The sequence below is a fragment of the Physeter macrocephalus genome, chromosome 4 (genome assembly GCF_002837175.3).
Source record: "Physeter macrocephalus isolate SW-GA chromosome 4, ASM283717v5, whole genome shotgun sequence".
Lineage (NCBI taxonomy): Eukaryota > Metazoa > Chordata > Mammalia > Artiodactyla > Physeteridae > Physeter > Physeter macrocephalus.
In genome coordinates, this window is record NC_041217.1 from 27,508,654 (window position 1) to 27,532,653 (window position 24,000).

The 24,000-nt window shown below is 42.6% G+C and overlaps 1 long non-coding RNA gene across 1 annotated transcript in view; it reads left to right on the forward strand.

Annotated features, from left to right (window-relative positions):
• LOC114486132 (uncharacterized) overlaps positions 1-24,000 on the forward strand; it is a 63,630-nt gene that overhangs the window by 2,897 nt on the left and 36,733 nt on the right. Inside the window, exon 2 of the long non-coding RNA XR_003679383.2 lies at positions 2,638-2,746. This is a non-coding gene — a long non-coding RNA (uncharacterized lncRNA). The remainder of the gene's footprint in view (positions 1-2,637; positions 2,747-24,000) is intronic.

A 24,000-nucleotide genomic window follows, 5' to 3' on the forward strand; every position in this document is an offset into this window, starting at 1 on the left:
CTCCATACTGTTCTCCATAGTGGCTGTATCAATTTACATTATTCCCACCAGCAGTGCAAGAGGGTTCCCTTTTCTCCACACCCTCTCCAGCATTTATTGTTTCTAGAGTTTTTGATGATGGCCAATCTGACCGGTGTGAGATGATATCTCATTGTCGTTTTGATTTGCATTTCTCTAATGATTAATGATGTTGAGCATTCTTTCATGTGTTTGTTGGCGATCTGTATATCTTCTTTGGAGAAATGTCTATTTAGTTCTTCTGCCCATTTTTGGATTGGGTTGTTTGTTTTTTTGTTATTGAGCTGCAAGAGTTGCTTATAAATTTTGGATATTAATCCTTTGTCAGTTGCTTCATTTGCAGCTATTTTCTCCCATTCTGAGGGTTGTCTTTTGGTCTTGTTTATGGTTTCCTTTGCTGTGCAAAAGCTTTTAAGTTTCATTAGGTCCCATTTGTTTATTTTTGTTTTTATTTCCATTTCTCTAGGAGGTGGGTCAAAAAGGATCTTGCTGTGATTTATGTCATAGAGTGTTCTGCTTATGTTTTCCTCTAAGAGTTTGATAGTGTCTGGCCTTACATTTAGGTCTTTCACCCATTTTGAGTTTATTTTTGTGTGTGGTGTTAGGGAGTGTTCTAATTTCATACTTTTACATGTAGCTGTCCAGTTTTCCCAGCACCACTTATTGAAGAGGCTGTCTTTTCTCCACTGTATATTCTTGCCTCCTTTATCAAAGATAAGGTGATCATATGTGTGTGGGTTTATCTCTGGGCTCTCTATCCTGTTCCATTGATCTATATTTCTGTTTTTGTGCAAGTACCATAATGTCTTGATTACTGTAGCTTTGTAGTATAGTCTGAAGTCAGGGAACCTGATTCCTCCAGCTCCATTTTTCGTTCTCAAGATTGCTTTGGCTATTCGGGGTCTTTTTTGTTAGCATACAAATTGTGAAATTTTTTGTTCTAGTTCTGTAAAAAATGCCAGTGGTAGTTTGATAGGGATTGCATCGAACCTGTAGATTGCTTTGGGTAGTAGAGTCATTTTCACAATGTTGATTCTTCCAATCTAAGAACATGGTATATCTCTCCATCTATGATCTTTGAATAAGAACTTGCTTGGGCTAACTAAGGGAAGAGTGTGGGAGAATCACGTGACTTATTGGACGGGTCTGCTTTTAAAATGTTTAGATGATTCTGGAAGATTAAAAATCAATTTAACTAAAATCAAACAAAGATTGGCTTTTTAGATTTCAGTGTACTAAATGGAGGTACTATTAAGGAAGTATTTAATTAAAGTTCATTAATTTATTAACATGCTAATTTATCTTCAGACATTGACTGTGCTTCTTCTGTGCTTAGATGACTGTGGTAAGTGCTGAAGTAACAAAGGTTAATGAGATATGACCTGTGCTCTCAAGGAGCTCAGATAGCCAATTACAACTCTCTTAGCCAAAACTCTAAAAGACTGTTGCCAATGTGAGTGAGGAATACCCATCATGCAGTGTATGAAGTCTGAAGTTTATGCAGTTTACTTAACGGTGAAGGGGTTCAACAACTTTTGGTAAATTAAACAATTTTCAAACAATCATTGTATGTATTTTATTTGTGCCAAAGGACTGAACATTGGACGGGATACAGAGGAATATTACACAATGCACCTCTCAAAGACTTATTTTCTGGCTTAAAAGGAGAAAATCTATGTATACAAGATAACTGAGAATGTTACAAGGCAGTATTACATATAGATGCTAAATGATCATTGTAAAGCAATTTATTCACTACCAAGTACTTCAGTACCCTTTATTTTGATTCTCACAACAGAGCTGATATTATTTACTTGCTATTATTAATTTATTATGCTTATTCAATAGGTGGAGAAATTAGGGCACCAAGTGGTTAAGCAACAGCTTCATGTAGTAGCAAGTGAGTGGGTAATGAGGACTAGAACCAGGTCTCTTAACATCTAGCCCACTGTTCTTTTCAGAATCTTGTATGGTGCAGAGAAATATATGAATGTGTGTCAAACAGGCTTTGGGCAGAAAAAAATTAGCTCTACTTAGTCCTGGAGGGAGTTTATTAGTGATTTAGGGATCAGTTACATTATCCTCTTGGACTCTTGAACAAATGTATCAAAATGTCAAGCTGTGTGCAGATAATTTGGAAAAATCATATTCATAGGAAATATATTTATAAGTTTTATTCCAAAGAATAAATTCGATCATGTCCATGCTATTATGTAGGCAAACCTAAAACAATAATTAATGTTAAATGAGAAAGAGCTCAGAAAGTTTCTTTGCTTGTCGGAGCTAAATTTTATGCTGGTACAAAGAGTAGACTCAGGGAACTTTTAAATGATGATTTCACCCTCAATGAGGAAGGGTCTTGCACCATAAATATCCCCCAGATATGCTTGCTATCGCTTAGAATCCTACCGTAATTCTATTTCTTAATCATGAAGCTTTGATCCAATTTAATTTGACAAGCATTTTTGCAGGACCCCCTGGAAAGGCCCAGTGCTAAGAGTTGGGGGAACTACAAGCCCTAATACTTATTATTAGAGTCAACAGATAAAGTTAATCAGTTGAATTGTTATATGAATTTCTAAATGTTTATTCTCCATTTCTGTACTTGCCTAATTGCAGACCAGCGATATCTTGTGGATTGACACCTGTGTACAGACCACACTTTGAGTAGCCTGTGTTAGAGCTCAGATGAGAAGTGATGAGAGCCTGAAACCCAACAGTAGCCCAGGTATGTTAGGATGGGCAAGATTATGATGCTGCTGGTTCACAACCTGAGGAATTTCCCAGGTGAAATTTGAAACTGGCTCCTGTAGAGAGAGCAAGGAGAGACTGAAGAAAGAGGCAGGCCACTCAGATTGGTAGGTGGCAGTTTTAATAAGCAAGGGAACTTACATACAAGGCTTATCTTGGGCAGCTGCAAGATAAGTAGATCTCTGTACCCACCCTCCAGGATCTTAAAAGTTTATATAGAGGCCTTACCTGGATTCAGTCATGTATTCAATCCAGATGGTCTCAACAACACACTACTATCTTAAGGCTGCATCCTTGAAAATGGCTCCCACTGTGGGAACTGTGGGCAGAGCATACATTATAAGGACAGGGGAGGGGTGAGAAGCCTCCAATTGCCCTGGTCCAGCTCGTGGGTCAACGGGGGGTCGTGTCCTCTTGTTAATCTTTTCCAACAGATTCAGTAACAACCAGTGAATTCGTTAAACAAATGTTTATTTCTTGCTCACATTACAAGTCCTTGTATATAGACTTGGAAACTGGGAATCAGATCAACAGAGCCTCCAACAGCTAGAATGTTGCTGGTTCCGATGGTCGGAAGAAGAAAGTGCTGTAGTGTCACATACGGCAATTAAATACTTCCGGGAGAAGCAGCACATCATCCCTGCCCACATTTTTTTGGCCAAAGCGAGTCACGTGGCTGGCCATGATGAACTTCTAGAAAGAGAGGAAGTGCAAGTCCACCGTGTTCCTGGACTGAGAAGAGGGGATAGTCAGAGAACAGCACTCCCAGATAATGAAAAGCAGAGGAAAGGTAGCAAGGGGGTAAATTCAACAACTGATTAGCTGTGGGAGCAAAGAAGGAGGGGAAGTTAAACCTCAGACTATTCCGAGTCACTTACTTATATGTGAATGGGTTTCAGGTTGCAATGGGAAGATAGTGAGAGGACTTTATAAGAGGGACACAGAGGTGGGAAAAGGGCCGACCTAGGGGCTGATGGGGAGAGGAGAGTTTGGAAGAGAAACTTCCCCCGCTTTTATAGTCAGGTTCTAGATTTAATAGCTGAGCTCCGAAGAGAGATCTTTTATGTAGCAGGAACCCAGGATCACTGTAGACCTTACTCTTCTCTCTCTTCTGATGCACCATGGGCTGTTGCACAGACTATGTTGTCTGGTCTTTACTTCCTAAGAATGGGGGAATGGGGGGAAGTATTTGTGCTGGTAGCGTGGGGGATTTTGTTGAACCCTGCAAGAATATTTCTGAAGGAAGCTGGTTAAATATGGATGTATGGATGGGACTGGCTTTGTGAGGAACCTGGGGGCTTTATTCGGGGGATGGATAATTATCTAATGAGATCACAAACCTGGGGTATTCATGTAGATCTAGGGGGCTTTCAGAGTGTATTAGCATGGGCTAGGGAGAGAAAGTTGGGAGTAGACACCAGTCCAGGGATTCCCATCAGTCCATGCTGGCATTGGCTGAATTGAGTATCATCCTGCAGTGTTCCTGTTCCACCTAAGTCACCGCTGTGTCCTCCTAATCCCTGGCCACAGGATCTTTCAGTACTCTTTCAATACTCTTGGGCACTTAGAAAATATTTCGTTCTTTCCCTGAACTCCATGGCACTTGGGGGGAACTTTTAGGCCATCTCAGGTCCTCTCCATCCTGATATGCTTTCCTAGCCGGACGTTCTTCTCTGCTGTCTCAGTAAAATGCTAGGTGAACAACCATAAAGGTCTGGGGTCTGTGAGGTTTCACCTGAGCCTGGAGGCAGCAGCGGGTGGCTGGGGCACGGCGGCTGGCCACAGATTCTCATCTTGGATGAGAGGCTTTCCCCTGGAGTGTCTCCTGTTTCTCCTCTGCAGTGGGAACTCACCCAGAGGGGTCAGCACAGAGGGAATGGAGCACGGGCTTCTGCTTAGTGACCCAGTCAAGACTCTAGCTCTTCTGCTTTTGCTCTCACCTCTCCCCGCCACCACTTTGTTTGTTTGTTTGTTTTCCTAGTTTTATCTTATTTTAGGAGTAGGAAAATACTATAACCATTTCCAGATCTATTTTTCTTCCAAACATATTGTTTTTGCCAAGATTTCAGGTTGTGAAACTCAAAAGGCAAGAATTTTCCTCTTTTGTTCTGTAGTATAATCCCATCCCCAGCGCAGTGTGCCAGGAAAGGCTGTATGGGAAGAGATTCACAGGTAACAAGAATTACTGAGAAGGGAAAACATTTCCATTAATACATCAAAATATTATCCTTCTACATTTGCCAACAGAAGGTGTTAATTATTGTTAACATGTATATTTATACTCACAAGAACTACATAATTTCCTTAGTGTATATCATGTCTTACCAAACAGACAGTACCCTACCTATTGGTAATATAATACTTGGCACAGGAATTCCCTGGCAGTCCAGTGGTTAGGACACAACACTTTCACTGCTGGGGCCCAGGTTCAATCCCTGGTGGGGGAACTAAGATCCCACAAGCCACCAGGCATGGCCAAAACAAAACAAAACAAAAACGATTAAAAAAAAACACTTGGCACAGAGTAAGAGCTCAATAAACGTTTTCTTTGATAACATTCAAGTTCATAAATGGACTGCTCCTTACCCAGTCCTATCCCTGCCATTCTAACGGATAAAACTGCCTTTCTGCCCCGTCAACCCCATGTAGAAAGGGGAGCCCCATGTTCCATGGGCCACAAGAAAGATGCTATATACTCTTGTAAACATGCTTATGCTATGAGATACATTATATTTTGATCCTTTCCCTTAGTAGTTTTGAGAAATCAAGACAGAGGTTTCTAAACAAAATATATCCACTTAATATTTTATTACACATTCTTTCCTATGCCAAACCTGTGCATTTTTACTTATCCAGCAGTTTTTGGAGGGAATGTAGACATGTAAACATTGCTAAATTTGAAAACTCTACTTAGAAATGGCAATTCCCTACTCATAATTATTAAATTAAATTTAGGTTTAAATGAGTATAATTCACTCACTTTGGGCCTTACTGCTCTACTTCTGTAAAATGAAGGGGTTTGTGCAGACAGTGTGAGATCCATTCTATCTTAAATGTTGGTCCACCTGTAATTGAAAGATCTTGCTGCATAAATCTTCCCTTTTCATCAACACTTTCATCACTCTCTTCTCACCTCCACCACTGTATATAAAAAAAGAAAAGTTCTTCCCATCATGGGCTTTGATAATCTACCATTAGAAATGTGCTCATTTGAATTTTTGAAGCTCAGGAGGCTTGAAGGGCAGAGCTTTGACTTCAGACCATCCAGAGTGACATGGGAGAGGTAGGTAATCTCTTTGAGCCTCAGTTTCTCATCTGTAAAATGACGGACAAAATATGTCCTTCTAGGTTGTATTTTCCTTGCATGATGAAATGACTGTGCTGGGATAAACAAAGCCTTGCACATAATAAGCTATCTGTATCCCCTTCCTTTGCAGTCTCCAAGCACTTCCCATTGATGTGCAAGTTGCCACCTTAGGAGGGAATACATGATAATCGCTGGGAGCCAGGCCTCCAAGGAATGGGCCCTGGATGCCCACTAGGGTAGGAAGAGGATGCAGGAGGACACCAAAGATAAACTTGGCTCCTGACAACTTTATCAGGCCTAACCCTGCTGCTGCTGTTGGTGATGATGATGATGATGGTGATAAAATTTTGGGGTCCCATTTTGGGGAACCCTTTGAAGTCAGATAAACCGCACAAGAATAAGACAACTACTAGCTATGTAGTTGGCGGCTTACATCAAGTAAGGGAAATTTCCACTACAGGGAAGCTGTATTGGGATAATTCACTGGGATTGAAAGCAACTGAGTTAAACTTAGCTCAGCACAGCACAAAAACACATTGAAAAATTCCCTCAAAATAGAAGCTGGAATGTTCATGGTGGGTTTAAGTCATGGGCCCTGGCATGGAGCCTTCTCTTCATGGTAGGGATTGGGCCTCTTCTTGAAGGAATGAATAAGTAAAGAAACATGACATAATAACTAACAAACTGTATTTGTAGAGCCTGCTTACATTAGTGTGGGGGACGTAGGGACTTTATTTTGTTTTCCTCTGTGTCCCCAGAGCTTAGAACTGTGCCTGACATATAGTGGGTGTTCCCTAAATGTTTGTGGAAGGAAGTAAACAAATGAATACATATAAAATAATGTCAAGTGGTAATAAATGTTATGAAGAAAGTAAAGCAGGGTGAGAGGGTAGAATGCAACTGGAATGCAACTCTAGTTAGAGAGGTCAGGAATGGCTTTTCTCTGCAGGTGACATTGGAACAGAGACCAGAATGCAGTGAGGGAATGAGTCTTGCAAGGATTAGTCAGTCATACAAGGACTAGCCCTGCAGGCAAAGGAAACAGCAAGTACAAATGTCTTGAGGTGAGAGCAAGATGGGGTCTTAGATTCTGCATATTCAACAAGCTTTCAGGCAATGCTGATGCAGCTGGTCTGGGGACCACACTTTGAGGAGCAAAGATTTGGTCTAGAGCCTGACAATGGAGTCTGTAGCTGATATGAGGAGGTCAAGAAACTGAGAGGCAAGGTCATTGCATGAGAAAAAGAAGATGAAAAACCGCATATGCAAGATAATATTATTATGTAAAATTATATGCAAAATGGATATTAAAAATATCAGTAATGTTTTCCTCAGTGAGATCACATGTCAGGTGATTTAAATTCCCTTCTTTTTAGATTGTTCCAAAATTTCTACTGTGTGTATTTATCAGAAAAATTTTTATTTCTAAAAAGTTAATTTTAAAACAGGAAATGTTTTTGGATAAGACACTGAATTCAAAATGTGTGAAAACATTTCTAATTAAAAAAATTTTTATAGACATATGGTAATCGCCTGGGGTTTGTTAGAAAAAGCTTCGTAGAGGGGATGGTTTTGAAGTGAATCTTGATGTCTAAGTAAGTGAAACCTAAGTTTGAACTCTTAGCAACTTCTCTTCTCTCTTCTTTTCCTGTCCTCGGGTGGAAATGTGGAGGGATTTAGGGCATGAGTGGTGTACTAGTTATCTATTGCTATGTAACAGATTATCCCAAAACTCAGCTGCTGAAAACAACAAACATTATCTCACAGTTTCTGTGGTTCAGAAATTTGGGAGCAGCTTAGCTGGGTGATTCTGGCTCATGTTTTCTCATGAAGTTACAGTGAAGACACTGGCTAGAGTTGTAGTCATCTGAGGGCTTGACTGGGGCTGAAGGATCCACTTCCAAGGTGGCTCATTCACATGGCTGTTGTCAGGAGGTCTCAGTACCTTGTCATGTGGCTCTCCCCATAGGGCTGATTCATTGAATCTCTTAATGATAAGGCAGCTGGCTTCACTCAGAGCGAATCATCGTTAAGAGAGATGGGTGGGGGAGGGGGAGAGGAGGAGGAAATTCCAACACTTTTTATGACACACTGATATTTCTGCTTTATTCTATTTATTTACTTAGCCTCTAAGTCCAGTCCACACTCTAGGAGAGGGGAATTAGAGTCTACCTTTTAAAAGGAGGAGTGTCAAGGGATTTGTGCATATATTTTAAAGCCATCACAGGAGGAATAGGGTATGATAGTTCAAGGGTATTCTAATTTTCATTTAAAGTGTGCTGTATAAGATTATAAAATACCATAGCTTGCTTTGTTAGTCACTGAGCATGCCTGGTGTTTAGCAGAGTATGAGATGGAAAACATAAAGGGTAAGAAAAACATCTAGAACATAATGCAAGCCACATATGTATGTTTAAGTTTTCTAGAAGCCACATTAATAGAGATACAAACAAGTACAATTAATTTTAATAATCAACTTTTAACCCCATATATGCAAAATATTTTTATTTCAACATGTACATATTCAATATAAAAGTTATTACTGAAACACTTTACATTCTTTTTTCTCTGTACTAACTCTGAAATCTGGTTTATGTTTTACACTTATAGCACGCCTCAGTTTGGACTAGCCCTATTTCAAGTGCTCAGTAGCCATGTGTGGCTTGTGGTCACCATAGTGGACAGTCAAGTCTAGAGAGCAGGCCAGGAACAGGTCATTGAGAACCTTGGGTGGAATCCATGATGCAAACAGTGGGCCCAATAAAGAGTTTAAGCTGAAGAGTAACAGGAACACACGTCTGTTTTAGAAATCACTCTGGCTGTGCTATGGTTAGAACCTAGAGGGATGGAGTAGGTAAGACTGGACTTAGAGAGACTGCTAGAATATTCTGTGTAAAAGAATGAACTAGATTGGTTACACAAATGATAGAGAAGATGGCATGTAAGAAAGATAGTGCTAGGCTGTGCCCCACAGGCCTGCAAGGCCAGTACTTACCCAGCCTCAATACTGGAGAAAGAGCCCAGAGTCAGTGACAGAGACATCAGTGGTTTAATGGATAGGGGGAGCTTACATATCCGAAGCAAGGTCCTGGAGTGACACCTCCCCCTCCCCAACTGTGGCAGCAGAAGCAGACAGGACCTGACAGCAGTCTTCGCTCCTGGTGGGAGAGGGAAGTTACCAGTTATAGGGGGAATTGAGTTTGTCTCATCGGTTGCCAGGGAAACCAGCCGGCGGGCGTGCCCCTCACCACTCCTTTGACAAACTGTCATAGTGGAGATAGTTCTGATCTAAAGATTAGAGCTAGCTGGGGCCAGGGGCAAGTACATAGGCATTTACTGATTAGGCTCTATGATTTAGAGGGAAGGTCAGTCAGGTGAGTAGGGGGTAGGACGGGTCAAGCAGGGGATGTACAGAGAGCAAGAGAACAGCCATCTTGGGTGGCCTGGTCATACAGATAGCAAGGAGGTGGGTTGTTCTTGGATGTGGAAAAGTAGGTGGTCAGAAAAGAGAGAAGCCTAGAATGATTCCAAGGTTTATGGCTTAGGTGATTGAGAGGATACAAAAAGGAAATACTGGACACGGAACATATTTTGTTCTGGGTGGATGGCAAGGGAAGATTACAAATGTAGATTTGAGGGGCTTCCCTGGTGGCGCAGTGGTTGCGCGTCCGCCTGCCGATGCAGGGGAACCGGGTTCGCGCCCCGGTCTGGGAGGATCCCACATGCCGCGGAGCGGCTGGGCCCGTGAGCCATGGCCGCTGGGCCTGCGCGTCCGGAGCCTGTGCTCCGCAACGGGAGAGGCCACAACAGAGGGAGGCCCGCCTACCACAAAAAAATAAATAAAAAAAAAAAAAAAAAAAAAAACAAATGTAGATTTGGAAAAGTTTTGATTGAGGTAATTGTGGAGGACAGAGGTGGAGATAACTTTGGACAGTTGCATGGGTGGATCTCGGGCTTAGCAGAGAAAACTAACTTCAAGTAGAATCATCACAACGCTTCTTCCTTCTATATAACACCACTGTGAAACACTGTAGAAAGTTCCAGTCTTCTCACTTGCTTACGGTGGAGGCAGAATAAGCTGAGGAGGAAGGAGCAGAGCCCCTCAGGATAGGCCTGGGGGGCCTGCTTTCCTGGCCCATTGACCTGGTCCCTTGGGAGCAAGAGAGATGCCACAGGAGCCACACTAAGTGGTCATCTTAGAGAGAGGCAGGAACCCCTCAGCCTGAATATTGTGCTGTCCCATTGAGGGGGAAAAGGAGAAGGAAAGTGTCTGGATAAGATGTTAGAAGTTAAGAATTCCTTTCCTGGAGTGTGGTTGTTCACCTCGTATGTTGTCTCCACCTCTGACAGTACGTTTCCTGTCTGTGAAGTGTGTCCAGCCACTTCTTTGTATTACTAGATGTGATGCTTTGATGCCAGAGTTGCAAACCAAAGTACCTACAAGGTAGACGACATGCAGGAGTGAAGCAAGCGCAGAGAGAGCATGACACACTCGGCCAAAGGGAGCAGTTGCCTCTCAGCTCCTGGAGAGTTTTGTGAAGTGGCAACATGGACCTAGTTGCCAGATATTCTTATTTTTGTGTATGTGAGGTTTTTTTGTGAAGTTTTCACACTTTTAAATGTCGGGTAAATTTTATTTAAAACCCCAAAACCAAATAAAACATGTCTGCAGGCTCCAACTAGCCCATAGTCCACCAGCATTTGACATTAGTCTGAACACCTTTTTTGTGTCTTTATATATCATGCTTAATTGTGTTTTTCTACTTATGTTTCCTACTGTAACCACCAATTTTGTGTGGGTTGCTTTTGTGTGTTTGCTTTTTTGTTTTGATTCTCTAAGAAAAAATATAATGGGTCAGACCCTATTTGTTGATTAATCTGATTTCTGGAAACTGGACAGAACTATGTGAGGTAATGAGGCCCTTCAGTCTTTTAGGGACCTGAAACAGCAGACCACACAGAGAATGGCATATTCCTCTGGCAGATTTCAGCCTCACAATTGGGGTGGGAGAGGAGTAGCCAAGATGAACTTGGCCGTGTCTTGGTGATAACTCCTCTAATAAGCTCACAGATTATTTAAAGTAGATCCTGTGTTTAATAGCAGGATGAAACATCAAAGTCATTCATGAAGGTATTAGGTCTCATGATGAAAAAACACTCTTTCCAGTGCTCAAGGCTAAATATATATATTTTTTAAATTGAATGAAGAATGAAGTAAGAGAAAATACAAGAAGAAAACTAGTGAGGGAAAATAGGAGAGAAATACATGGGATAAAGTGGACATAATATGCATTACCCATGGATATTATGGAGCTATACGCCTTAGGTTTATAGAAGAGAAGCAATGCTTCTCTTATCGTGCTCCTTATTACTCTTCCTTCTTTCCTGTCCTATGGGGCAGAGTTGCTACAGATTGGCAAGATTCTAGGACACTGGACTGTGTTTGCCAGTAGGTGCATTAAAAGATCATGGACTGTGCATTAAAAGATTGTGCACAGGGCTTCCCTGGTGGCGCAGCGGTTGAGAGTCCGCCTGCCGATGCAGGGGACACGGGTTCGTGCCCCGGTCCGGGAAGATCCCACGTGCCGCGGAGCGGCTGGGCCCGTGAGCCATGGCCGCTGAGCCTGCGCGTCCGGAGCCTGTGCTCCGCAATGGGAGAGGCCACAACAGTGCGAGGCCCGTGTACCACTAAAAAAAAAAAAAAAAAAAAAAATATTGTGCACAATGTCCACAAAAAGACTTATACACATATGTTCATAGCAGCTTTATTCATAATAGCCCAAACTAGAAACAGCTTAAATGTCCATCAGTAGGTGACTGGATACTCAGCAATAAAAAGGAACAAACTACTTTTATATATATATATATTATTCATAAAACATTGTGTTGAACAAGAGAAGTCAGAGCCCAAAGAGTTCATACTATATAATTCAATTTATATAAAACTCCAGAAGAGGCAAATATAATTTATAGGGACAGAAAACAGATCAGTGGTTGCTTGGTGCTTGCAGTGCGGGGCATGTAATACAAAAGAGCATGAAGGAATTGTCAGAAGGGATGATGGAAATGATTATATCTTGATTGTTGTGGTGGTTACATGTGTGATTATTGTTTCAAAACTCGTCACACTTACACTTCAAATGGGTATATGTTATTTTATGTAAATTATACCTCCATACACTTGATTTAAACAAAAAGGTCCTGAATAAAGGTTGAGTTCTCTCTGGTGCTCTCCTGTACCTCTTTCACCTGTGCTGCAGAAACAGTCAATAGATTTAGCTCACCTTTCTGCTTCCATGTGACCTGAATGAAGGAAAAGTCAGGGCCTTCCTGCTTAGAACATGCCCAGCTAACCTTTTGCTCTTATCCTGCATCATGAAGCCGTTTCATTTGTTTGGTTTTCGGTCTTCATTTTTGGCAGGTGAGGTGTGGTGAAATCTTGAAGTTGGGTTTGGACTGACAGGGAGAAAAGGTGTTCCGTCTCTAAGCCTTCAGACTTGCTCATGTGCTCCAGCCCAGCTTACAAAGGCTCTGCGCTGGGGTAAGAGCCCAACTTTAGCTGAGAATGGGACACTTACTTTCCTTTATCATTGTTCTTTGGGTATATAGCTCCCTTAGGGACATTTCGGAGAAAGATGGCTGAGGTTTAGGACACGATTTTCGTAATCCTAAAACACTTGGATAAATACTATCTAAACATCATAATTCTTTTTAAAATAAGTCTTCCACAGGCATACCATGCTTATTCAGGCCTCACTGCCTTTGCACATATCATTGCTTCAAGCAGGAACGTCATTCTCCAGTCTTAATACCTCTCTGGGCTTGTCAGGTAACTTATTTTTCAAAAAAATCCAGCTTGGGTCATGGTCCCTAATCCTTTCCACCCACCAGTCTCAAAGCAGATCTCTGTACTTCTTGCTACATCGCGCAAAAGAAGAGACAGGGGCTTGACTGTCATACAAGTCTGAGCTCACATCTTGACCTGCCACTTGACCTGCCACTATCTATATATAGTCACTGAGGTTTAGAGATTGATATACATATTTATGTGTTCTTTTCATTTCTGAAATGGCGATGATAATTCCTACTTTTTAGGCTGTTGTATACATTATATGAAATAATTAAAGTATACAATTTGCAAAATCAAGATGAATAATATATTCTAGCTATTATTATTAGACACTGGTGGCAGAAACAGCTCACAGGCTGTTCTTGCATCTGGGTGTGGACATATGGCATGGAGAAAATGGAACGTGAGTGCTGTGTGTCACTCCAGGGGCAAGGATTTTAGAAGAGGGTGTCCCTTCTCCCCTCTCTTTTCCTTTCCATTGGCTAGAAGCAGAAGACAAAGGGACCATAGGAGATGGTGGGACCACAGGATAGATGGAGCTTGGGGTCCTTAAATCACCACCTGGAAGAAAGCTGTCTGTTGCCCAGGAACACCTGCGTTGGACTGTATAAGGAAGAAACGAGCTTATTTTGTGTCGGGTCCCTGAAATTCTGGGGTTTATTTATTATAGCAGCTTGTGTTATTTACCTTAGTGAATTTAGAAATGGGCACTTTGAAGTGAGGGTGAATGTAAGAAAAACCTAAAATATGTTGCATTGACTCAGCAGTTGGATGGTGGGTGGCACAGACACGGATAGTGAAGGCTGGGAAGGTGAAGACCAATGGAAGTGATGGCAAAGCATTTGGTAAATCTGTTGTTACTGATAATTTCAAAGGAAGGCCAAGTGCCTTACAAGCCTTTTTCTCCAAGTGAGAGGTAGGTTATCACTTATTGCGTTTGACAGAGTATCACAAGACAGAGATACGCTGCTCAGGCAAGAACTGGTTTGTATGACAGCAGAAATGAAAGGGACCAGATAGAGTCCAGAAAGTTGAGGCTTCACAGGACTGGAAGGGAAAACTACCTATTGGCTCAAACCAGTAGAATATGCAACTGAAAAAAGGCTTGAACAAGAGGTGCATTTAAAAATCTCAATTTACTAGATGCCATGCTAACTTCTATAGAGGTTATAAAATAACTAGGGACTGTTCTCTGCCCTCGAAGAGTGTGCAATTTACAAAAAAGGATAAAACATGTACAAATGACTGTAGAGGACACAGTTAATGATTGAAATATTTGTTGCTCTGAATAATGGAGGAATTCCCTCTGGCGGGAGCCCAGAGAAGGGGTTCTCAAGGGCGCAAGGAAGCTTGGGCCTTGCTTACCCATCAAGCCCTCAGAATCATGAATGAATGAACCTCAGTCATCTTTCAAATTCATCTTTACCTTTTCGAAATATTAGAGTTCAAGTTTGGTCTGTGGAATAGCAGCTGATACCTGGCGCACTGGTGGATCCTTCCAGCCAGCCCATGACTTCCCTATTGACGTTCTTCCCTGACTTCACAAGTAGTTCAGGCTGAGACCTGCTCAGGTTGCCTCCTTAGGGCCTCATTTCCGTAAAGGTAGAAGAGGACCCTGCTACCCTCATCCTTCCTCAACTGCCCCGAAGCTATGAGATGGTCCAGACCTTAAAGCACTGTGTGTTTGCCGAGATTGCTTGTTTTTATTGTCTCTTGTTTTTTTAATAATCATCTTTGGGCAAAGAATAAGAACTTACAGCTTCTTAGTGTTTCCTGGCATGGGCCTAGTACGTTTTTATCTTGTTTTTATTGCCTCTTTGGCTGCACAGAGCACTTATCTAAATATAGAAAGGTACACCACTATGGACAGGACTGGAATAATATAACATTTTCTTTCCAATCAATTCCCTTGCATCTTCTAGTGAACACTAGGTACTGTTCTTTTGTCAGAGTGGCAAGAGTGGGCAGCAAAAAAGAAATGATATTGAATTGTGGAGCTTTCCAAAGTAGAAGTCAATGACTGCAAGGCCTTCCGAGGCAGCGGGGCCAAGGTAGTTAGTGCTCTGGGCTGGCTCTCCTGTGACCGTGGGCGAACCACACAGTGATGGTCAGGAGCACACACCTGTCCTTTGGAGGAAGGGCAGTGTAGGGGAAGGGGCGCAGGCTTCAGCAGACCCAGATTGGATCTCCTGCCCAGCCCCTTATTTACGGGTGACCTTGGGTAAATTACTTAAACTCATCTATAAAATGGGTGGTACTAATAAAACCTATCTCTTAGGGCTCTTATAGGGGTTAGATGAGGTGAATATATGTAAACTATTCAACACATTTTCAAGAAATGGTAGCAATTACCTTTTGTAGGCTGGTATTTTATAGAATTAATGTTTCAAAGGTGACCGTATTTTCAATTTTGTTTCTGGGGAAATTATATAAATTTATTCTTGATAATAACAAAAAGCAGCTCTTGTCTACCATATGAATCAGATACAAGTCTCTAACTACCTTCATTCATTCTGGGGAGAGGGTTTCATTGCTGGAGGCAGCGCTGTGTAGTGGTTAGAGCGGGGGCTCTGGCATGAGTCTTTGGGGCTCAAATCCTGGGGTGTGATCTTGAGCAAGTTGCTTAACTTCTCTGGGACACAGTCCTTTATCTGCAATTCCAAAATGAGACTTTTTATGAGCTTTAACCCACTTTGTATAAATCTTTCTAATTTTGTGCAGAAATATTGTGACTGAGTCTAGGGGACTCCCCAAGACCCTGAGGGGGTTTTGTAATATATGTTACATGTGCCATGTTATCTTTATGAAATCTGAATTCTGCATTTCAAAACTCATCTGGCTCTAAGGATTTTGGGTAAGTGACCCATGACACACCCTCATAAGGCTGTTTTGAGCTACATTAACGTCATGTAAGCCTCTGGGAATCTTATTGGCTATTATTGTCATCCTTGGAACAATTCTTTGAGGCAGCAGTTATTATCCCATTTTATAGATGAGGACAATAGGGCATAGAGACGTTAAGCAGCCAGATAGCTCATATGTGGTAGACCTAGAATCCAAACAAGACATTTCTGACACCAAATCCCATGCATCCTATTGAAACATTTATTCCCAGAGCCCTGCACTTGCCCTGGCAGAATTAATCCCAATTAAGTTTCCACTCAGAGAAGTTAGGAAACACCATCACCTGGGGCTGCCCTTTTCAAACATCTCCGCAGGGAGACCGGCTCTGATGTGGGCTCCCCACCCTCTTCTCATGGCCATGCAGAGGAGGGAAGAGTAGGGGTGCTGGTAAGGCTCCCCACAGGGGGCTGCCAATGACACAGCATGATGAGAGAACCTGGCCTGTACACTGTCCTGCTGCACGCCTCTGTCCATTTCTCTGATGGCCACCCTTTCTCAGTTTGCTTCCCTCTGGAAGCTGACACTGAGAAAAGGATTTCAGTGCAAGTAGTTGATTTGTGAAACACAGGAAACACCATTTGCCATTTGGCAGTGAAGAAGGGAAGGGGAAGCAGCCAATAATAGGTATATTATTATTCATTTTCGACTGCGAGTAACTGAAACTCCACAGGGAAACATAAGGTCACAGTGTAAAACATATGCCTCAAAATGATCCCACCCAAGGGATGAGGGAGCTGAGTTATTTATACCCCATCCCTGGAGAGTCGTCGGTTGAGGGTTACTGCCAGGGATGTCCTTGGCAGACAACCAGCAGCAGCATGGCCTTCTTCATTCTGGAATATGAGGTCTAGGAGATAGGAGTGAAGCACTGACAGGGGCTGGTACACACCCTTTAGCCCAGTTCTGTGTAGTAGCAGGAATAGCCTTATTTGTGAAAAGCCCAGGATGAATGATGTCTCATCCACTGTGGGTTTGATGTCCATTGACAGACTCACCTACCCTCAAAAAATTCCCACCATACTGCCTGCTGTGGTGCCTGAAATTGGTGCCAGTCTCCAGAGGCCACCAATAAAATGTCAGGACATTACCCAAGAGAAGGAACAAATGAGTTATGACATTTCCTTTCCTAGCCAGACTTGCCTCAAGGGAAAGGAAGTTGGACCAAAGATGTTTTAGTGGAAGAAATATCAAGAAATTTCTGATGGGGTGAGTCATCACCAGCGAAGACCCTGGATAATCTGGGGTGCCAGCTGCCAGATTGGAGGTAGACATGGAAAAGGTGACCTCTGAGGAGAGTGGCACCAATGGGGGACCCAAAAGTGTGACTCGGAGAAGGAAGGAGCCCAAAGGGACATTTTCCTACTTCCCAGTTGTATCCAGATCAGGGGGCCCAGAAAGGAATACTCCCCTCACCACTGCCGAGACTGAGCATCCGGAAGATAGTGACCACATCTTCTTGTCTTAATATTCAGAGCTCAGCACAATGACCAGCGACTCGTCTAACTAAACTCATCTATCTTTTTTTCCCAGAAAGAAATATTTCATTTTAAAATATATTTTCTCCTTGTGCTCTGTATACCTGGGCCTGTGAAACCCCTATGTATGCAGGGGAAAGCAGTACTTTGGAACCGACCCCAGTCAAGACTCTCCTGGTCTTCATGTTCACGCAGTTGAACCACCAGGCTTTTCACACACTTTACGTTCTCCTTTCAGGCGGTGATCAGCTGGACGCCAAATTCTTAATCTCTTCTTCAGTTTCTGCAGCACTGGAGGCCATGTCTGGCCTTTCCTGTGGCCTAGCTTCTTGCTCTTCCAGAGCCTTGATGCGAAAGGCTCTATCCCAGTGGATTCAGTGCTCTGCTCTTGCTTCCACCTGCCAGTTCCTTTCTGACTTTTCTACTAGCGACCCTACATTCATACCAATGAGCTCTCTGTATTTCCACTTCTCTTTCTATAAAAACAAGCAACACCAACACCAACAAGTTACTTATTGGCAGTGAGACTTTGGGCAAATTACTTAACCCTCAATTTATTCAGCAATAGAAGGTAGAGAATGCCCCTGACTTCCCAAGCTTGTGGAGGGGACTCAGTGAGGTTATTATGAACTGAACTGTGTTCCGCCAAAATTCATATGTTGAAGCTCTAAGCCCCGGTGTGACTGTATTTGGAGTTAGGCCCTATAAGGAGGTAATCAGATTAAAATGAGGTCATAGGGTGAGGCCTTAATTCAATAGGACTAATGTCCTTATAAGAAGAGGAAGAGACACCAGGGATCTTTCTCTCTCTCTCCTTGTGTGCACAGAAGAAAAGGCATGTGAGGACACAGTGAGAAAGTACCATCTGCAAGCCAGGAAGAGAGGCCTCACCAGAAACTAAATTTTCTGGCAGCTTGATCTTGGACTTCTAGCTTCCAGAACCGTGAGAAAATTAATTTCTGTTGTTTAAGCCCCCCAGGCTGTAGATTTTGTTATGGAAGCCCTAGCAAACTAACACAGAAGTAACTCATATAAAGGGCTTTGCTGTGGCACCTGACACAAGGTGGAGAGTCATTAAGTGTAGCTATTGCTATTACTATTGCTTCTAATAAAATACCCACCTTTCTAGGAGAGAAAGAGAATTCTAGAAATCCTGTACCAAACAGTTGCAAATCCATGTTAAGCTTCCGATGAGAAATTGAGGACGTCAGAAAGAAAGCAAACCACACTCCCTGAAATCTTCCAATCCTATTTCTGTATATAAGTCATAATGATTTGGGTCAAATAATATGATTGGGGCTTCCCTGGTGGCGCAGTGGTTGAGAGTCCGCCTGCCGATGCAGGGAACACGGGTTCGTTCCCCGGTCCGGGAAGATCCCGTGCCGCAGAGTGGCTGGGCCCGTGAGACATGGCCGCTGAGCCTTCGCGTCCGGAGCCTGTGCTCCGCAACGGGAGAGGCCACAACAGAGGGAGGCCCGCATACCACAAAAAAAAAAAAAAAAAAATATGATTGCATCTTTCCTCTGAGGAACTTAATGTGCTTTTGCCAACTACTTATCCATCAGGCAAATGTCTGCATCCTGAGGCTGAGCTAAGAGAATGTCTTAGATGGCCAGGTGCCTGAGACCAGGACAGTGCACGGGGGGGCACTAATAAAATATGATAATCGCATTTGTTCCACTCTCTCTGTAGTTTAGGTTGTGCAGTCTGGAAGCCGGCCAGACTGGTCCATTTTAGGAATTGCGGGCTTGAGCTTACAGTACAAGACATATTTTCCTTCAAGTTGGCCTTGACTAATGGCTGTTCCATCTCTTAGAAGCGTAGCTAACTCCGACTCATGGACACATCAGGAAGAGGGACCTCCCAAAACGCCATTCTCTCACCCAGACTCTGAGGTTCTGGTTTCATAATGCCGTTTACATTCCTCAGGACGCCTCCACCAGGCCCCTCCAAGTAGACTTCTGGGCTTCAGACCTCCTATGGACTGATCGGGGAGGGGACAGAAGAGGCCTCTTAAGCAACTGTAATTCTTTTTGTCTTTATTTTTAATCCAAATGAATGCATTAGAGATGGTACTAAAATCTATGTGGGAAAAAAGAACCATCTGAGATCATTGGTCAGAGTTCTAAGTGGTGTGGAAAGAGAAAAAAAAAAAATGTGCTGAGTCCTGATAAATGGGAAGGGGGTTACATTGGCTAAATTGAAACCAGTTGAAGGGGTTCTTTTGTCTGTTTTTTTTTTTTCCCCTCAAATTTCTCTTTAAATCAGTGTTGTCCAGCTGTCCCCAGAGACTACAAAAGACACAGATCAAATTTCTATTGTTCTTTCTTGTTACTGCCTCTCCACCGGCCCTGGCTTCACCCAGAAGGGTGTTGTAGCCTGTAGGATCCCTTGCCATTTATACCTCTGTCACAGATGGATGAAGTGCTCGAATATGAATCATTAAACCTACTTCTTTTTGTATCTCCCAGATGCTAAGTATTTGTTCTCTGATTCAACGTTGATTCAATGTATTCATTAAATCCAAACATTTACTCAACACTCACCATGTGCCAGGCCCTCTTGAAGGCACTGGGTATGCCAAGGCAAATGAGACACAGATCCTGCCTTCAAAGAGCTCCAGTTTAGTGGGAGAGTAGAGGAAATAATTATTAACACATTGTGGAAGAGGAGGACGGAGCATGGAAAAAGGCTTTGAAGAGAGTACCAAGGGATATGGAGCTCACCTTCCAGGAGGGAAGAAGAAGAGAAGAGAAGCCCCTTAGTGGGAGGGCAAATGTAATGGGGAACAAGAAGCAGCCAGCTGATTGCTTTTGAAAGAATCAATCTTTTTATTATACGGCCAAAGGTAGCTAGGGATGTCAGTGTAGATTGCAGACAGCTTTAGCTTGGGCACCAAGAAGCAGTCTCGGAAGGTGAAAGCCTGAGTGGAAGAAACTTTCTCATATTGAGTAGCAATATGTAATCATTTGGCTCAGAATGGATGGAAGGAACAGAGGGAAGGAGGGAGGGAGGGAGGAAAGAAGGAAGGGAATCACCTTACATACTTGAGAAAATATCATATAGGAATCCATTTGCCACCATTCCATAATCCCAACCCCTCTTCCCAGGAGGAGTTGAGAGATTGGTCCACTAGAGTTTCTCTTTAGCTTTCATAAGATACAACTAATAAATACCAAATTCATTGATCCCCTTATTTCTCAGAAGACTAAGGAATGGACTGACCCTGGACCCAACCTATGAAAGTTGTTGATTTAGGAAAAGCAATGATAAGATGATGTCTTCTACTACATAGGGTGATATTAAGATGGACAAAATTAAGTATATATTATTATCTCGTTTGAACAATATAGTTAATTAGCATGTAGCTTTATGTTGGTGGCCAAAATCTGCTATAAACAAGTTGGAATGCTATTCAGATTGTGTCATTCTACAAAAAAAGGTATCCAGAAAGGTGCCCTAGCATATACCTACACAACTGTCTATTTACTAAGTTAAAGCTCAATTTAAGGATTGCTGTAAGGATTTCACATGAATTGAGGCCAGTGGTAAAACTTGTCCGATGGCCGTTGGGGAAGAAGAAGAGGCTGTAGGAGCAGGAAGTCTTCCCGAGAGCACCCACACCCCTCTAGAGCTACATTCCCCTCTTTTTTCTACTTTCTTCCCGTTAACTCATTGGGCTTAACTAATGGGATTTGGTTTTGACTTTATCTGCTTAACATTTTTTTACGTATCTATAGACCCAGATAGTGGTGGTAAAGAAGTGGACTCCACCTTTCTCAGGCCAGACATTAGGTGACTGAAATCATGTCTTATTCATCTCTGCACCCTGAGTATCCAGAGTAGGTGCTCAATATGTTCATTATATACATTAATGGACCTCCTTGCTCCACCTAGTTTTACCACTAGAAAACCAGGTTCTTCAACAAATATTTATTAATTACCTACTCCTTGCCAGGTGCTGTATCCGGCACTAGGTTTATAAGAGTGAGCAAAAGAGACATGACCCTGCCTTCCAGGAGCTTGTTGCCCTTAAAGAGAAACAACAATTAAATCTGGAATTACAAGAAATTATGATAACCTCACAGTATGGGAAGTGGGGTATTGATGGGGTCAATAACGTGGGACCACGTCTGTTGGGGAGGTGGATCAAGCAATGTTTCCTGGTATAAGTGACTCAGAGCAAGTTAGAGTTCTCAGCTCTCCTAGGATTTATAACCTATTTAGAGAAAGAAAACTGTCATACTTACAAAAGTAAGAAACAGCGTGATGTAAGATACGCTAAACTCAGTGTTAGATCATGGATTAGAGATGGGAGAAAGGGTGAGATCAGAGGGCAGAAGTAGACATGGATGTTTTCAGGAGGAAGGGCCTCTTGACTGTCCTTGAAAGATGGGTAGAGCAGTAGAATGGAATAAGGGGAGAAAAGTCTGAGGTGAGAATTGCACACAATTGGACAGGTGAGGCCTAGATGAAAGAGAGGCTGAATTAGGCGAGACCTGGAAAGTCAGGAAGAAATAGAAGTACAGTAAGCACAGTCATATTGTAGTTATTATTTTTCATAATGTGATAAAAGCTACTATCTGTCAAGTTCCAGTCTGGGTTAGGTTCTAGGCAGGAAATGTTTAACAATAGGCCTACAATCCATCCTCCCTCTTTACCGGCGGGAAGCCCATGGGAAAGACAGAAGGAAGGTAACTCAGTCAAATCTTCATGTAAGCATGCTAATGATAGACATTCAACTAAGCATACTAATGATATTTGCTAGTTGCAGGATCCTTATCTATAAAATGCTTTTATAAGGAGATACCTGATCTGCCAGGGTTGCTCATTTGTTACAAATCTAGAACCTATGGATACGTTGAGCATGGTTTCTGGGAAAAAGTAAAGTAAATTAGGTAACTATCTGAATATAAATATGAAGGTACTTCCCAATGACTCTTTTCCGTGTAGGTGATGTGGCCATATATATGGCTTAAAGGTTTTCTATGTTCATCTGGGCAAGAGAATATCTTGATGTGGCATAAAAGGGCCTGGGCAGCTGCATTAGTCTCAGACCACTCATTGCTTTACCTGAACCTTGCAATGACCTGTTTCACTGATGTTATTAGTAAAGCTTGACACTGGGTAAGATCTATTCTTATGAGTATGCTTTAACAATCTGATCCTTTATGTTTTCTTAGGTACGTTACATATATTGGCTCACATGAACCCTCTAAGGTAGATGCTCAGAGAAATGAGTGAATGTGTCCAATATCACACACTGAGGAAGCAGCAGGCTTAAAATTTAATCACAGATCTGACTCCCCAGACCATACTCTTCCCACTGCTCTATATTTTTCCCCTTTTTAAACCTGAGTAAAACAGAACAGGTCACAGGGTAGGGGTTGGGGGGGCAGTCAGGCCCTAGGGCACCGGTCCTCAACCTTTTTGACACCAGGGACCAGTTTCATGGAAGACAGTTTTTCCACGGACCGGGGTGGGTGGGGAGGGTGTTTCAGGCGGTAATGCCAGCGATGGGGGAGCTACAGATGAAGCTTCGCTCACTGCCCTGCCACTGACCTCCTGCTGTGCAGCCCGGTTCCTACCAGGCTGTGGCCCAGTACCGGTCTGTGGCCCAGGGGTTGGGGACCCCTGCCCTGGAGGACCATCAGGAAGCCCCACAAGCCCTTTGAGAGCCTCTTCCCTAAAGTACAGTTTTAATGAGAAAAGTCTTTCTGGTATAAAACCTGATTGATCTGAGACCCAAAAGGTAGTGTTTGTGTCACATTTTCCATGGAAGTTCATTTTCACCAGAGGCAAAACACTTACATCTCCACTGGGACTCTGCAACTCATGGAGAGTTTGTGTGCTATCAGGGGAATAATAGCACATTCCTTGAATGCTGAGAGAATAGCCCAAAGACTCTGCCCTTGATCAGATTAGATGATATGAGTTGGAGCTTCTCATTCCATTTTTAGCCTTAAAGCAAGCTGGGCCTTGTGGGAAGACTCGCTAATTCCTGATGTGTTGGATCAGCCATATTTCACACGGGCTGCAGTTTTATGAGGACATTTGTGTCATTCATTCACAGCTCTGAGTTTTGTGGGTTTTTCTTTAAACATAGTGCTTTGCCAAACATTAGGATCAGCTTCCTTTCAGGGAACTCAAGTTTCCCTTTTTAAAAAACTAGTGTGTGAACAATAGGAAAGGAGGTAGACCATATCATGGAATCCATTTCTTTTTTTCTGGAGAAGTAAGTGGTTTAATTCTAGTTGCCCCAGATCAAGGAGTCTTATTCTTAGGGGACAGCTGCCTAGTGCAGCACCTTGGTTCCCGTTAAAAGCACCACAGGACATTCATAACTGGGATGTGACAGATTGCCCCATGCCTGGATCTCTTGCTCAGGGCTGCCAGCATCATTAATGGACAGATGGAGCCATCCTCCCTTCCTTGGCTCTGTCTGTTTAATCAACTGTGGAAGTAGCTATAATACCACCAGCTAATAAAAGTGCTTAATAAATATCTAAATTGCAATACCCCCAGAAAGATGTTCATCTTGGTAGAAAAATCTGACAAAAGAATATCGGAATCTTTATTTCAAATCAGAGCAGACCCATGCAGACCTTGTATCTATATGTAGCAGTCTGTTGAGGGGCACTTTAACTTGGGTCTTACTAAGAAAAGCAGAAAGCTTAGTTGAGAATTACTGAAAC